The sequence below is a fragment of the Nycticebus coucang genome, chromosome 8 (assembly GCF_027406575.1).
Source record: "Nycticebus coucang isolate mNycCou1 chromosome 8, mNycCou1.pri, whole genome shotgun sequence".
In the NCBI taxonomy this organism is placed as follows: Eukaryota; Metazoa; Chordata; class Mammalia; order Primates; family Lorisidae; genus Nycticebus; species Nycticebus coucang.
The window spans coordinates 28,563,204-28,576,849 of NC_069787.1; the positions used below are offsets into that span (position 1 = coordinate 28,563,204).

The 13,646-nt window shown below is 46.4% G+C and overlaps 1 protein-coding gene across 1 annotated transcript in view; it reads left to right on the plus strand.

Annotated features, from left to right (window-relative positions):
• Positions 1-415: 415 nt before the first annotated feature.
• Positions 416-13,646, plus strand: part of FRMD4B (FERM domain containing 4B) — a 455,009-nt gene continuing 441,778 nt past the window's right edge. The window contains exon 1 of the mRNA XM_053599743.1: positions 416-822. The gene's annotated coding sequence lies outside the window, so the exon portion shown is untranslated. The remainder of the gene's footprint in view (positions 823-13,646) is intronic.

Below are 13,646 nucleotides of genomic sequence, written 5' to 3' on the forward strand. Positions count from 1 at the left end.
GTACCCGGATAGATCCAGCTCCTCCCGCAGCCTCCGGTGCCTTACTCCCCTTATTCTGGGGGCGCTCAGGTCCTGGGATGCTTGAAACCTGGGAGGTGGAATCAAGTCGCTCCCAGCGCTTCCCGAAGCCGCAGGGCGACAGGGAAAGGCTCGGACATGAGACCCTTTTTCCTTCACTCCTGGCAGCCGCAGCCGCTCCGCGCCTCCTGGCACCGGCGCCCTTTCTCAGTCGGGGAAGGCCAGCCCAGCCCGCAGCCGCGCGCTGCGGGGCCGAGGGCGCCCCCTCCCTTCCTCCCGCTCCCCCTCCTCTTTCTCCCCTCCCATACAATGACTGGGCCGGAACAGCGAATCAGCAGAGTCTCATTGGTAGCGGTCTCCCCAGCCCCGGGAGAGGTGGCGGGCGGAGGCAGCTGCGGAGAGAGGAGCTGCGACCCGAGGCTGACAGTGAGCGGAGGCAGGCAGGACGGAAAGACGGAAGGACGCGAAGAAGGCGACCCGGGGCACCGCTGTTTAAGTGTGCATCGAAGCGAGGACGCTCGGCGAGCGGCGGCGGGGGCGACCTGCAGCCTCGGGCCGGGGGATGCGGCGGGCGCCGGCTACCCAGCGAGCCGGGGAGTCGGGCTGCGTGGCTCACGTGCTGAGCGGGAGCTCGGGCCGAGAGGAGGAGGAAGAGGCAGGCTGCCGCCGGGGAAGGCACGGCCCGGAGCGGAGTTGCAGAGCTGGCGCAGAGCCGGGTCTCCGGGTCCCGTGCGGTGCACAGCTGAGATAATAAAGTAGCGGTCGACGGCCCCAGCCCGCCGGAAGGAGGAGGCTGCAGCACAGGTAGGTGGGCGACTGTCCCGCCCCAGGGCGCGCTGCCGGGGCGCGGCCGCGAGACTAGTTCCCAGGCGCACACCGCGCGCAGGTTTGGAGACCCCCAGCGGAGGTACGGGTCCCCGGCGGTCCGGCTGGCAGGAAGCCCCGCCCTGAGGTTCGGGGGCTGGAGTCCCGAGGGCACTCGCCTTTGGTGCGTTTGGTGGTGTGGAGACAGGAAGTTTGGAGGTTTTGAGGCGTTGGCGCTGGTGGGGTTTGCAAACGCGCCGCCAGGGACCACGTGTTTGGTTGCTGCGCTTTCGTGGGAGGTAGGGAGAGGAGCTGATGAATCCCAGATCCGGCTGCTGGGAGACACTTTCCAAAACCAGTGAAAGAAGTGCGGGAAATCTCCTGCGTTAGGAGAGGATACTAAGGATTTGGTTTGGCCGCTCTTTTAAGATAGGTGTGTCAGATTCTATCCGCTCCTGAGGCCGTGTGCGTGTGGATCGCTCCCTGTCTATTTTCTGCAGCATTTCACTTTTCACTTTAATCTCGGGAGGGGAAAATAAAGATAATCTCTAGCTCCTACTTTGAGAAGTGCCATTTCGTTTGGACTAGAGGACAAACTCTTTCCTTGCACTGGGTGTCCCGTACTTTTTTGAAAGGTACCCCTGATCTGTGCCTGCGCTCGTTCACAGAAGGGGTGAGAGCTGGGATTAAATCTTCCCGGCCTGAGAAAGCCGCAGGCCGAGGTATCTCTTTCACTCTCCTTTGTGTGGCCGCTGCCTTCCAGATGTGAGAGGGTTGGGCTGGGCGCTCCTGGGTGGGGTAATAATTATCCTGAACATTCCTGCGATCTGCTAGGACTTGTACACATGCCAGAGCCAACTCCTCTGAACTTTGCGGACTGACTTTTGTCTGTTTTCTGGTACCCCAACGGCTGCGTCTGGAAGGTGGCCCCTTTAGGTCTAAAGACTCCGAATGATGACAGTAGCAGTCTTTCCAGAAAGCTGCTTGATCCTTCAAAAAAAAAAAAATACATTTGTAAGCGATGAAATAATAGACTACTTCCTGGTATTGCTGCCGGTGAAGGAGAGTAGGGTGCTATTTGGCAGATAGAAAGACACTAAAACTTTGGTTTAGGAATTGCTGTAATGGTGACCATTGTTTTTGCTTTAATTTCTATTACATTTCAGAGGTCTTGAGGGACATGACTTATATTACGGCTCTCTGTGTTATCACCTGTTCAGTTAAACTATAAGCTCTTTGAAAATAAGGAATGGTGTTCATTTTTGCATGCTCTGGAGCCTAGTATAGAATCTGCTTTAAAGTAGGTTCTAAATAAATTCTTATTAAATGGATGAGAAACAACAACAACAACAAAAAACAAAACAAAACAAAAAAAACCCCAAATGCCTAGAGATAAAGAAAAGCAGCTTCCTCTTAATGTCATGCTGCACTTTCATCCGTCATACACATTCCCCAAAGAATAGAGTATAGAGAGCTTACTATGTGCCAGGCATCGTGGGGGGTACTTTCTGGGGCATCATAGTCTCTGTTCAAGAGTGACTGGCACACGTAAGCACTCTGTATCCAGTGTATTTAGCTCTAAATTAAATGTCATAAAATAGGTGGTGGGTATACTGATTATTCTGCAGTTCTTTTTGTGTATCTGAAAATTTGGGCGGCGCCTGTGGCTCAAGGAGTAGGGCGCCTGTCCCATATGCCAGAGGTGGTGGGTTCAAACCCAGCCCTGGCCAAAAAAAAAAAACAAAAAAGAAAGTAACATTAACACACATTCACACCTTTTGAACAGTGGTTACTTTTTCTAAAAGAGGGCTGGAAGAATTTGGACAATTCTAAGAACTTCTTGAACTGGAGAGGCTTAATCGCTTTGTGACATCTGAAAGTAATGCTAATCAAACATTTTATTTGCTTAAATTCAGTAATGTAAGTGGAATGCATTTGAACAATATGATGGAATGTGAAGAGGTATACCTAAAATAGCATGATTGTGAAGTTTGATTTTCATTATCACTGGGAATGTTGATAGAAGACATTTCTCCTGCAAGTGCTGGTCTTGAACTTAACTTTGTTTTGAAATTAATACATGTTCATGTTAGGGGCAGAAAAGTTAATGCCACTCTGAAACGAAATGGCACTTGTCAAAGTAGGAGCTAGAGATTATCTTTATTTTCTTCTCCCAAGATGAAAGTGAAAAGGGCACTGGATCCTAACAATCTAGAAAAGTGTGGGAGGAGGTAACTTCTCAGTCACCCCAAACTGTCAATGTCTAAGTTTACTCAATAATGTTTACTGTCCCTGGCCTCTATTCTAGCAAGCCTGAGAATCTTAGTTCTCCACTGGATTCTACAGATTTAGTCAAGAATCTGCAGGGCTTTGAGCAGACAAAAAAGAAAGTTTTGGCTAACTGACAATACAAATAGGGTTCATGGAAAACAGTTAAAAATGCCCTGACTCTCTTTTCCAGACTACAATAATTTTCTAGAATTGCAGGAAATCTTTCTAGTTATCTTATACACATAAGTGAAAGCTTGAGGCTTGTACTGCAAGTGATACCCTCTCCTCCCTCTTCTCTCCCTTCCCACCCTCCCCCAAATCTGGCCCAGAGAGCTGATCCTATCATGAAGGTACTATTTTTACATGCTCAGGGACTGCTGAGGTGTTGAGGTTCACTGAAATGACTATCTTCAGCCTGTATATAAATAAATAATGTAACAGCTCATCAGCAAAATTTAGACACATTTTCCCTTGCTAATGTGTATCTCTCTCTTTTTAGACATGATTTTTATTTTGTTTAAGAAAGCAGAGCTTTCCTTTTTTTTTTTTTAATTCAGTATTTCTAAGTCATTGAGGGTTTTTTCCCCACTCCTCTTCTGATCAGCCAGTGTCCTGAGTTGTCAGAGAGAAGTGATAAGATGGCAATTTGCCATTGCTAGATGCTTGATGAGCCATCTAAGCAATTTAGGGGCCGAACCTCTTATTTTTTCAATAGCCCGATTTACTGAAATTATCTTGTCATTTCTTATCTCATTCTCCCTGGTGAAATCAATTTTTAACCTAATCTCATAAAGCAGTGTTTTTCAAAATGAAGGTCATAAAATCCATTTAGTAGGTCAAAACCAATATTAAAAAACAGTATACAAGTTCAAGTTGCTTTATTTCTTTCCTCAGCAAAGAACATTCGGAAGTACCTAGGGAGATCAGAGTTCTGAGCTTTGCTCTACTCCTGATTTTCTCTGAGCCTTGAAAACTCAGTGTATATCTCTGTACTTCAGTTTTCTCATCTGTGAAATGGAAGTAAAGTATTGTCTGTTTTCTAAGTTGGGATATCGCGAATATAAAAAAATAAATTGACAGAAGATGCTTTAAAAAAAAGTATAACATGACAGAAAATGTCAACATCATCATATGTTAGTAAGGGTCTGGTAGTTTTGTGAACCTTGGAATCGGTTCTGTATGTAGGGTTATGTATCCATTCTGTTGTGGTCTACAATGTAATTATTACTGTGACTTGCTGTCAAAAAGTTTGAAAGGGGGTGGCACCTGTGGCTCAGTGAGTAGGGCACCAGCCCCATATACCAAGGGTGGCAGGTTCAAACCCAGTCCTGGCCGAACTGCAACAAAAAAATAGCCGGGCGCTGTGGCGGGCGCCTATAGTCCCAGCTGCTTGGGAGGCTGAGGCAGGAGAATCGCGGAAGCCCAAGAGCTGGAGGTTGCTATGAGTCCTGTGATGTCATGGCACTCTACCGAGGGTGGTAAAGTGAAACTCTGTCTCTACCAAAAAAAAAAAAAAAAAAGTTTGAAAGGCACTGACACAGGGTATATATATATATATATATATGTATATAATATGTGTTAGTACTATTTTATAGTAAGTAATAAACACCAGTTTTAAGTGCAATTAGGATGTGTAAAAAATACATATACATTATATATATATATATATATACACACATACAATATGTATTTTTTCTTATATATAGGTTCAGGTTACTAAAAGGTGCATGGACAGGACTGACTTCAAGAGCATCTTGCTTAGGACTGAACAATGACTTCAGGTTCTGATTTCTTTCTTTTTATTCTTCAGCTTTGCCATTTATTCCTTCCTCTGTGTATTGGGCTCCTTCTTGGGTCGCAAGATGACTATATGGCAGTTGCTAGTTTACACAGTTCCAGGTTCAAGTCTTGAACAAAAAGTCTCAAAACCAGTTCCCATTCTCCATTTGGCTAGGCTGGAGGAAACCCTGGTGCTAAATGGCTTCTGTAGAGGTTGAGGGCTTTACCCCAGTGATGGAGCCCCACCCACACTCTGTAGACGGGGGAAGCCAAAGGGCTGAACTGCCACACATACACTTGCTAGGAAAAGAGGTAAATGGGTGTTAAGAAAGTCAGGAATAAATGTTCACTGCAGTGTACAAGTTCCCAATGCCTATAAGCTGGTTCTTCTCTTTGATGCCTAAGATAATGGAAAATGAGCTCAGCTATATTCAGGCAAATCGCTTATCAATATGATTTTTCATGTTTGTAAAGAAAACCTTAGCTGTCACTTGTAACATGGTCGCTATCAGGACTTATGAGATTGAAATGCAGAACAACTCAAATTGATAGTAGTTACTCAACTTTCCAAGGACACTGAGGGCAAATAAATTGATTAAAGACCCACAACAGACCCCAAACCTCTTACAAGGTGTGATCATAATCCTTTTTACATTTATGTACAAATCTTGGAAGGTATTTATTTCAATCAATTTTTTGTGCTAATGTAATTAAAGTAGTCATTTAAATAGTGTCTTAGGGCAAATTATTTGGGGGAAAAAAATACCTCCTTACAGCCCAAGGCACAAGAGCTCTCTATTGAGCAACTCTTCAGCCTTGAGCTATTTATTTGGGTCTGTGTTACTTTGCCTTTGGGGATGTACTGTTTTAATTGTCCTCTGTCACTTCATGTGTAATTATCCTGTGGGAAAGGGAGCCCAAATTGTGGACAGCTGTGAGGATAATGTTCACTCACAGCGGGGGTTCCCTAGAAGTAGGGCGATCATGCCCTGTTGACAAGGTCAATTGGTTAATGTCTGCGTCTCCAGTTTGGGTGGTAAACTATGTGGTCATGCCACCTATAAAGGCTATTTTAAGGGTCTGTGATTAGAGGACCTAATTGACAGATTAAGTCATCTGATAAAGAATGTCTTTCACCAGGCAAAACTAAAGCATAGTATTTAAGGATGCATGTATGTGTGGTAAAGTATAACAGAAAGCAAGAAATGACTACAAAACAGGTCAGGATAATGCAGTGGTTCTCAACCAGGGGTTGAGATTTTGCCCGTTGAGGGACATTGGTCAACATCTAGAGAAATTATTGGTTGTTGCCACTTGGGGGAAAATGCTTCTAGCTTGGTAGGCACTGGGGTGCTGCTGAACATCCTACAGTGTATAATACAACCCACAGAAAATGATTATCTAGCTCAAAATGTCTGTTGTGCTCAGGTTGAGAAACCCTGAGATACTGGTTACACTGTTTTTTGGAGACAGAGTCTTGCTCTGTACCCAGGCAGAATTGCAGTGGTGTAATCATAGTTCACAGCAACTTCCAACTCCTGAACTCACGTGATCCTCTTGACTCATCCTCCTGAGTAGCTGGAACTATAGGTGTGCACCACTATGCCTGGCTAGCTTTTAAAACTTTTTGTAAGTATGAAGTCTCACTGTGTTGTCTAGACTAGTCTAGAACTGGCTTCAAGAGAGCCTCCTGCCTCAGCCTCCCAAAGTGCTGGAATTACAGACATGAGCCATTGCTCCCAGCCAGGTTACATTTTTGAACAAAAAAGTCTTCAGGAGCTTCTGAGGCAACAGAGTGAAATGGATAAATGGGTCTTCACTTTGAAATAGTTTTGAGCTGTATATTATATTTTGTTTACCATTTTAATGTATGTTATACTTAAAAGTAAAAAAAAACAAAAAACATATTTAACAAATGAAGAAATCCTTACCATAACTAAAGGGTGAAATTCCTGATCACTAGCAGTGTCTTGCACAGATGTGGAGGCTTAGTGAATAATGGCAGAAGTTATGGTAACAATAGCAGCTCAAGGTCACCAAGTGCTCACCTATGCTGGGACTTGCTGTGTGATGTTGGTGAGATGCCCTCATTCCATACTCACCACATCCCATGAGGCGGGGACTCTTACACCCTTCACTGTACAGCCAAGGAAACCGGTCATAAGATTGCCACTTGGCCAAGATCATGTAGGATTTGTTGAATTGGCATCGAACCTTTCCCTGGTTGTCACTCGCTATCTAGATGGAAGAGTTCGCATACCATGTTCAATCATATCTTCCTTCCCCATCACAAAGAAGCTTCTGGGAGATAGGAGATTGCTTTACACTTCTTTGTATCTTCTACAGCATCCAATACATGCCCCAAAACCTTCTAGGTCCTCTGCTTCCTTGCTTACAAAAAGTGTTGTCCACAGACCAGCATTGTCAGCATCACCTGGCGCTTATAAGAAACCCGGGCTCAGGTTCCATCCTGGATCTGCTCAATCAGAATCTGACCCCAAGTGATTCACATGTACCAACACACCAACTTCAAGAGACACTGCTCTAGTCCAGTCTTTTCCAGACGTTCATCATTTGCATCTTCCCTTTGTAACTGGCCATTTTTCAACACTGTGTACACTGTTTTACTTAATACATATTTTTTTAAAATGACATTGAAAGCATTTTCTTATTAGTCTCAATCTAAGCAATAATATTCAGTCTGTTAAATATTTATTTGGCAAGGCAGAAATGATATAATCTTTTACAGAATTTGAGGGTCTGGGTGAATTCTTTTTTTTTTTTTTTAAATCATAGCTGTGTACATGAATGCAATCATGGGGTACAACGGGCTGGTTCCATATACAATTTGAAATGTTTTCATCAAACTGGTTAACACAGCCTTCATGGCATTATCTTAGTTATTGTGTTAAGACAGTTATATTCTACACCTAGTAAATTTCACATGTACCCTTGTAAGATGCAGATGGAAGAGTTTAAAAGGTCTCTGGCAACTAGATTGCAGGGGTCTGCTGACAACTCAAATATGACTTGCTTCAGTGCTCTGTGAGGTCAGGAGGAATCACCCAGCAAATAGATTAGTCTGGGAAGGTTGATGCCTCCTTCCCCATCTTGTATCTCTGTCACACCCAGTCACTGATAACCCCTCAGGGCTGTGACCCAGTTGCCTCTAATGAGCAGATACTCCAGGGGTTTGCACCTGCCTGAATCACAAGGAAATCTATGTCTCCTCAGCCAGGCTGCTGCTCTCTGCCACTATCCGGCAGGGGGAGGTGAGGCCTGACAGCCTCGGGCGCTTGATGGAGGCTGGGGGTGTTCACTCAGGTCCAGCCCTGCCCCTGATGGATGTTACTGACAGAACAAAACACCTTGGCGGAATTTATTTCTGGCCCAGCTAAATTCTCCTGCAGAAGAGAAGCTGTGTTGAGTTCACAGAACCTGCGCCTCAGGCCCTGTCTTTTGCTGCTACAGGTTTGTATTCAAAGCACAGTTAGCTGCCAGTTCTAGCCTCCTGCCCTCCTTTGTCTAGGCTGATGATTCCCTGAGGGTGGGTGCATCTTAGGCTCAGTAAAACGGTTCTCTGGGTCAGCCCTGCCCTTGGAGTCAGCCGGCACTGCGCATGCCTTTTCTAATCACCGTGCTCCACCCAGGCCGGTACCGCCTCAAGCAAATCCTTTACTCACAGGGCCTGTTTCTGTCCCAGATCTGTTCTGCTGGTGGTTGCTACCTGAGAAGATGCCTAGCCTCCTCTGATTGCCCAGAGAGACAGCGGGTGTGACTCCAGAATATCCAAGGGTGAGCCCTATTGTTGCCAAAAATGGCTGCTGCTCTGCGCTTCGGGGCACCGCAGCTCCTGTGTGGTTCCCTCTCAGCTGACCGTCCTCTCCTCACTCCCGTGCGGCAGAATCAGCACTGACCAGCAGCTGTCCAGGCCCTGTCCATGCCTCTCCATAAATCACCCCAAAACCTGGACTCCTGGGGGACAGGCCTCCAGACCTCAGAGTGAGAGTGGAGGGGAGTGCTGGGAGCTCAGAATTGCAGGTAGAGAATATATACAGTTTTACACAGTTTTATGCCTGGTAGGAGATTACCCATGGCAGCCTAGTAGGGGAAGAAGGTCTGGTTTTTAGAGGGTCTCTCCCATGGAGTATAACGAGAGGACTTTTGAACTCTGCTCGTTTGTTTATGGGGTACTCTGAGCCATTCTCATGGGGGAGGGGACTCCTGTCCGCTTGGTGATGGATTTTGTACCTTTTGTTTGTATCCTTGGGGTCACAGCTAGCCTCAGCAGGGTTGATGTGCATTCTTCAACCTTCTCTCTTGGCGCAGCTCTAATCCGCCAGGTTACTTGCTAAATTTCTGCCCTTTAACTCTCCTTCTGGACAGGAGTCTCTGGGCTGGGGCTGTGGGGATGCTGCGGCAGTGGGTCTGGGTGCCATCTTGGTCTTCGTCAGCCCAGCCCAGGAGGGGCTCAGGGCACCACAATCATGGGCCGGGATAGGAAAGGTGCCACAAGAGGCTCAGTCGCTCCTGGAGCTTTGAGGGGAGTCCACAAGGCTTCTTGCTGGTGAGAGGTATTTCTTGCTGTCCTCAGGTCCCTAGATTTGGAATTTCTGTGTGCCAAAGTTGGTAGGGGGTGGGGGGCCTTAGGTCCCTTGATCTGTGGGCATTCTGAGATGTGTCTTCATGTCTTGAGGTGTGGAGTTGTTATGACCAGGATCTTGGGAGAGGGTTCCCGCAATCCTGCTCTGGTTTGGGGGAGGGCTTGTGTTTAGGTCTTGGGGGGGGCCCAGATTAAAGAGGGGGAGTCTTCAGGGCACCGTAGAGGGGTCGCTGTTTTCCAAATATAGGAAATCTCCACTTCCCCCACGGGGGGAGTTGCTCTGTGTCGAATCTGGAGGACCCCCTCTCTTTCCTGAAGCTCGCTGGATCCTGGATGAGGTGGGGGGTATCCCCACGCTCCCCGGCTGCGGGGGCTGGCTGGGTCCCGGCCACCTGCAGGAGCTGGGAAGAAGCCCCTCAACCACTGGGGGCTCCGTCCCCACCGTTACGAGAAGCCTGGCCCTGCAGTCCCGGACCCCGGCCTGGCCTGGGCTCTGGCTGCGGCTTCAGCTTGAGCTCCAAATTCATTGACTTCTTGAGACAACTTTTGAATTGCTCCTTGAATTTCCAGTTCCAACTTTACCTTCATTGTATTAATCTTATTTGCAATCCAAACTGAATTAGATTTCTGACATCTCAGTCATTTTTCTATGAATGGGATCTTGATTTGTGTTTGCTGTATTGTTCTTTGGGGGAGTTGATCTACTCTGGTTATTCTTGTTAACGGAGTTTTTCTGCTGATTCTGCCCCATGATTATTTTACACTGTTTGGCTAGATGAGCAGATAAGGTGAAGTTGGGTTGGGGGGCTCCTGGGGTAGTGATTAATCAGCCCTTTACCCAAAAGCTGTGACTGGTGTCTGTACCTTTTCTCCTAGAGCTTTGCAAAGTACCCATATAGTGCTATGGCCTGAGACACTCGGGACTTACTTGGTGTGGTGGGGCTAAATGGCCCTGTCTTGTTTTCAACTGGTCTCTGTCCTACCCTAGTGAATTAGTTACTCTGGGTTGAAGTCTCAGCTGTGGAGAAATGACAGCAATTAAGTCACCCTGTCCCGCACAGGCAACAACAGGAAAAGGAAAATCAAACCTTCCCACAACCACACACCCAGGGTACCACTTTGGATAGTCCTCGGGTGATTGGTTCAATCCGAGAGATCCAAATTAATTGTCCCAGTCAGCACCCTGTTTCAAAAGGTCTCTAGCAACTAGATAGCAGGGGTCTGCTGGCAGATTGAGTATGACTCATTCTGGTGCTCCGTGGAGTCAGAAGCCCCCACTTCCCCCACAAATGAATTAGTCTGGGAAGGTTGATGCCTCCTTCCCCACCTTGCACCTCTGTCACACCGAGTCACCAGTAACCCTGCAGGGCTATGACCCAGTTCCCTCCAATGAGGAGATGCTCCAGGGGTTTGAGCCTGCCTGAGTCACAGGGAGATCTTATGTCTCCTCGGCCAGGCCTCCACACTCTGCCACCATCCTGCAGGGGAAGCTGAGGCCTGACAACCTCGGGAGGTTAATGGAACCTTGGGCGGTTCACTCAGTTCCAGCCATGCCCCTGATTGATGTTGCTGACACTTACAGTTGCGCAGAATTTGTGATTCTGTCCTGGCTATATTCCCCTGTGGACCAGGTACTGTTTGAGTTGACAGAAACTGCAACTCAGCCCCAGACAATGCTGCTGCCCAGAGCTGGTGTTTCTGTTTCCCCTGCAGTCTGTGTTGGGGCAGGTGGGGTTAGAGCTGCCACTCAGCTTTCGATTTCCCACCTGCCTTTGTCTCAGCTATGATCCCCTGAGGGCTGGGTGCATCTTAGGCTCATTAAAGCAGTCCTCCGGTGCAACTTCGCCCTGGGAGTATCCCATCTCTGCACATGCATCTTCAATTATCTGTCCCTCCATGCTGCCTCAGGCATACCCTTTGCTCATGGTGTCTGCGTTACTGTCCCAGATCTATTCTGCCAGTATTTGCCACAGGAGAAGATGCCTGGCTTTCTCTGGTTGCCCAAATAGATAGGAAGTGTCCTTCCAAAATATCCCCATGGGTGTGAACCTTATTGTTCCTGCTGCTGCCTCTGCTGTTCTGTGCCGGGGGCACTGCCTCTCCCTTTCCCGGTTCCTTCAGTCCACCGTTTTCTCCTTACCCCTGTGCTGCAGAATCAGCACAGATCTGTAACAGACCGTGCCCTGTCCACACCTTTTGAGAGAATGCCCATGAATCTGGACTCCTTGAGTGACAGGCTTACAGACCTGGGGGTGAGAGTGGAGGGGAGTGCTTGGAGTTCAAAATTGCAGGTAGAGAATATATATAGTTTTATGCCTGTCAGGAGATTACCCATGGCACCCTAGTAGAGGAAGGAGGTCCGGTTTTTAGAGGGTCTCTCCCATGGGATAAAATGGGAGGACTTTTGAACTCTGCATGCTTGTTTGTGGAAAGTATACTGCGAGCCATTCTCATGCAGGAGGGGACTCCCGTCTGCTTGGCGATGGATTTTGTACCTTTTGTTTGTATCCTTTGGGGGTCGCAGCTCGCCTCAGCTGGATTGATGTGTATTCTTCAATCTTTTCTCTTGGCTCAGCTGCAAACCATCAGCTTATTTGCTAAACTTCTGTCCTTTAACTGCCCTTCTGGACGGGAGCTTCTGTGGAAAGCTGGCTCCAGTTGGCCATCTTGCCTCTGCCCCCCTGGGTGAATTTTTTTTCCTGGTACACGTTAAAATACATAGCCATTAAAGTAAAATGTTTCTCCACCTATCATGTAAAATTAACTCATTTACCACCCCAGGGATACACTTACCCCATTATTAGTCACAGCTCTAGACCTTTTGTTAGCCAGATCAGAAGTCATTTCCCAGCCCCTGAGTCAGGGTCTCTGGTCTGTGTCTGTTCCCACCCTGTGCAGTTGGCCTGTGGGATAGATGCTTTCATCCTCAAAATGGAGATGGCCGTGGGAGGCACTGAGAGACAAGAAACTTGGGCCCTAACCCTGGACTACTGCTTAATAACTCGCCAAGTCACAGCCTCTCACTGGGGCTCATTTTTGTCAATTAGCTGACCTAAAGGCCTTCTTCTAACAATATGTCGTAATAAATGACAGCAAAGGCTCTAGAGTCAGAATGGTCTGGCGTTGAAATTAAGAATCCTTTACTTGCAAATTTCATAGAATCTCAGTTTTTCTTATCTATAAAATGGAGGGAATGACAATAAATAGACATTATATTCATCTTACAGGATTTGTAAGAAGAAAGAAAATAACTGAAAATGCTTAGTTTAAGACGTGGCATGTAGTGTTCAATAAATATCACAGTTATTATCTTTTTCCTAGCCTTGATAAATAACACAAATAACAACAGCTAGCATTTGTGGAATAGTTGATATAAGTAGGTACTGTGTGAAACATTTTATATTTGGTCATTTAATCCTCGTGTTAGGAACTCATATTTTCTCCATTTTGTGGGTGAGGAAACTGAGGCACAAAAAGGTCAAGACATTTGCTCAAAACACAGGTTTAGTAAGTGGTGAAGTTGGATTTGAGCACAAGTCATCTGACCCTAGATTTATGGTTCTTAACATGAAGGATTTGTAGCATGAATTGGAGTATTCCAGGACAAATTTGAAGAGTAAGAAAAAAGATGAAGTAACAGGGAGACTCAAAGAAAAACCAAAGTGGATATTTCAGCAAAACAGAGAATCAATATGGATCAATGGATCAGAATAACCTCTTCAAAGAACAAGCCCCATTGCCTGGTGATAATAGCTACCAATTATTGAGCCCCTATGATGTCAAACATTTGCCATGTCATTTCCATACAGTATTTCCTTCTGTCTCCAAAATGACCCACAGTAACCCAAATTTTACAGAGGTAGAAACCTAGGCTAGGAGACGCTGTCTGACTTGTTCTGTATCACACAGCTAGGAAGTGGCAGGCCTAGAATTCAAATTCACTGAAGTTGGTGCTGTCCACCACCACACTGCAAGACACTCCACTCTTTGCCATCCCTGACAGTCACAGCATAAGAGCTTGGCAGACTTTTTCCCCTAAACAGGTCCTGAGCAAGCAACCAAAGTTGTTAAGTAGTTTATCTTTAATCATTATTTATGAAAGATTGATATTCATTTCTGCCTTGCTGTATAAACAGTGCAGCTTTCTGCATTGTGACCTTTCATGAGAATT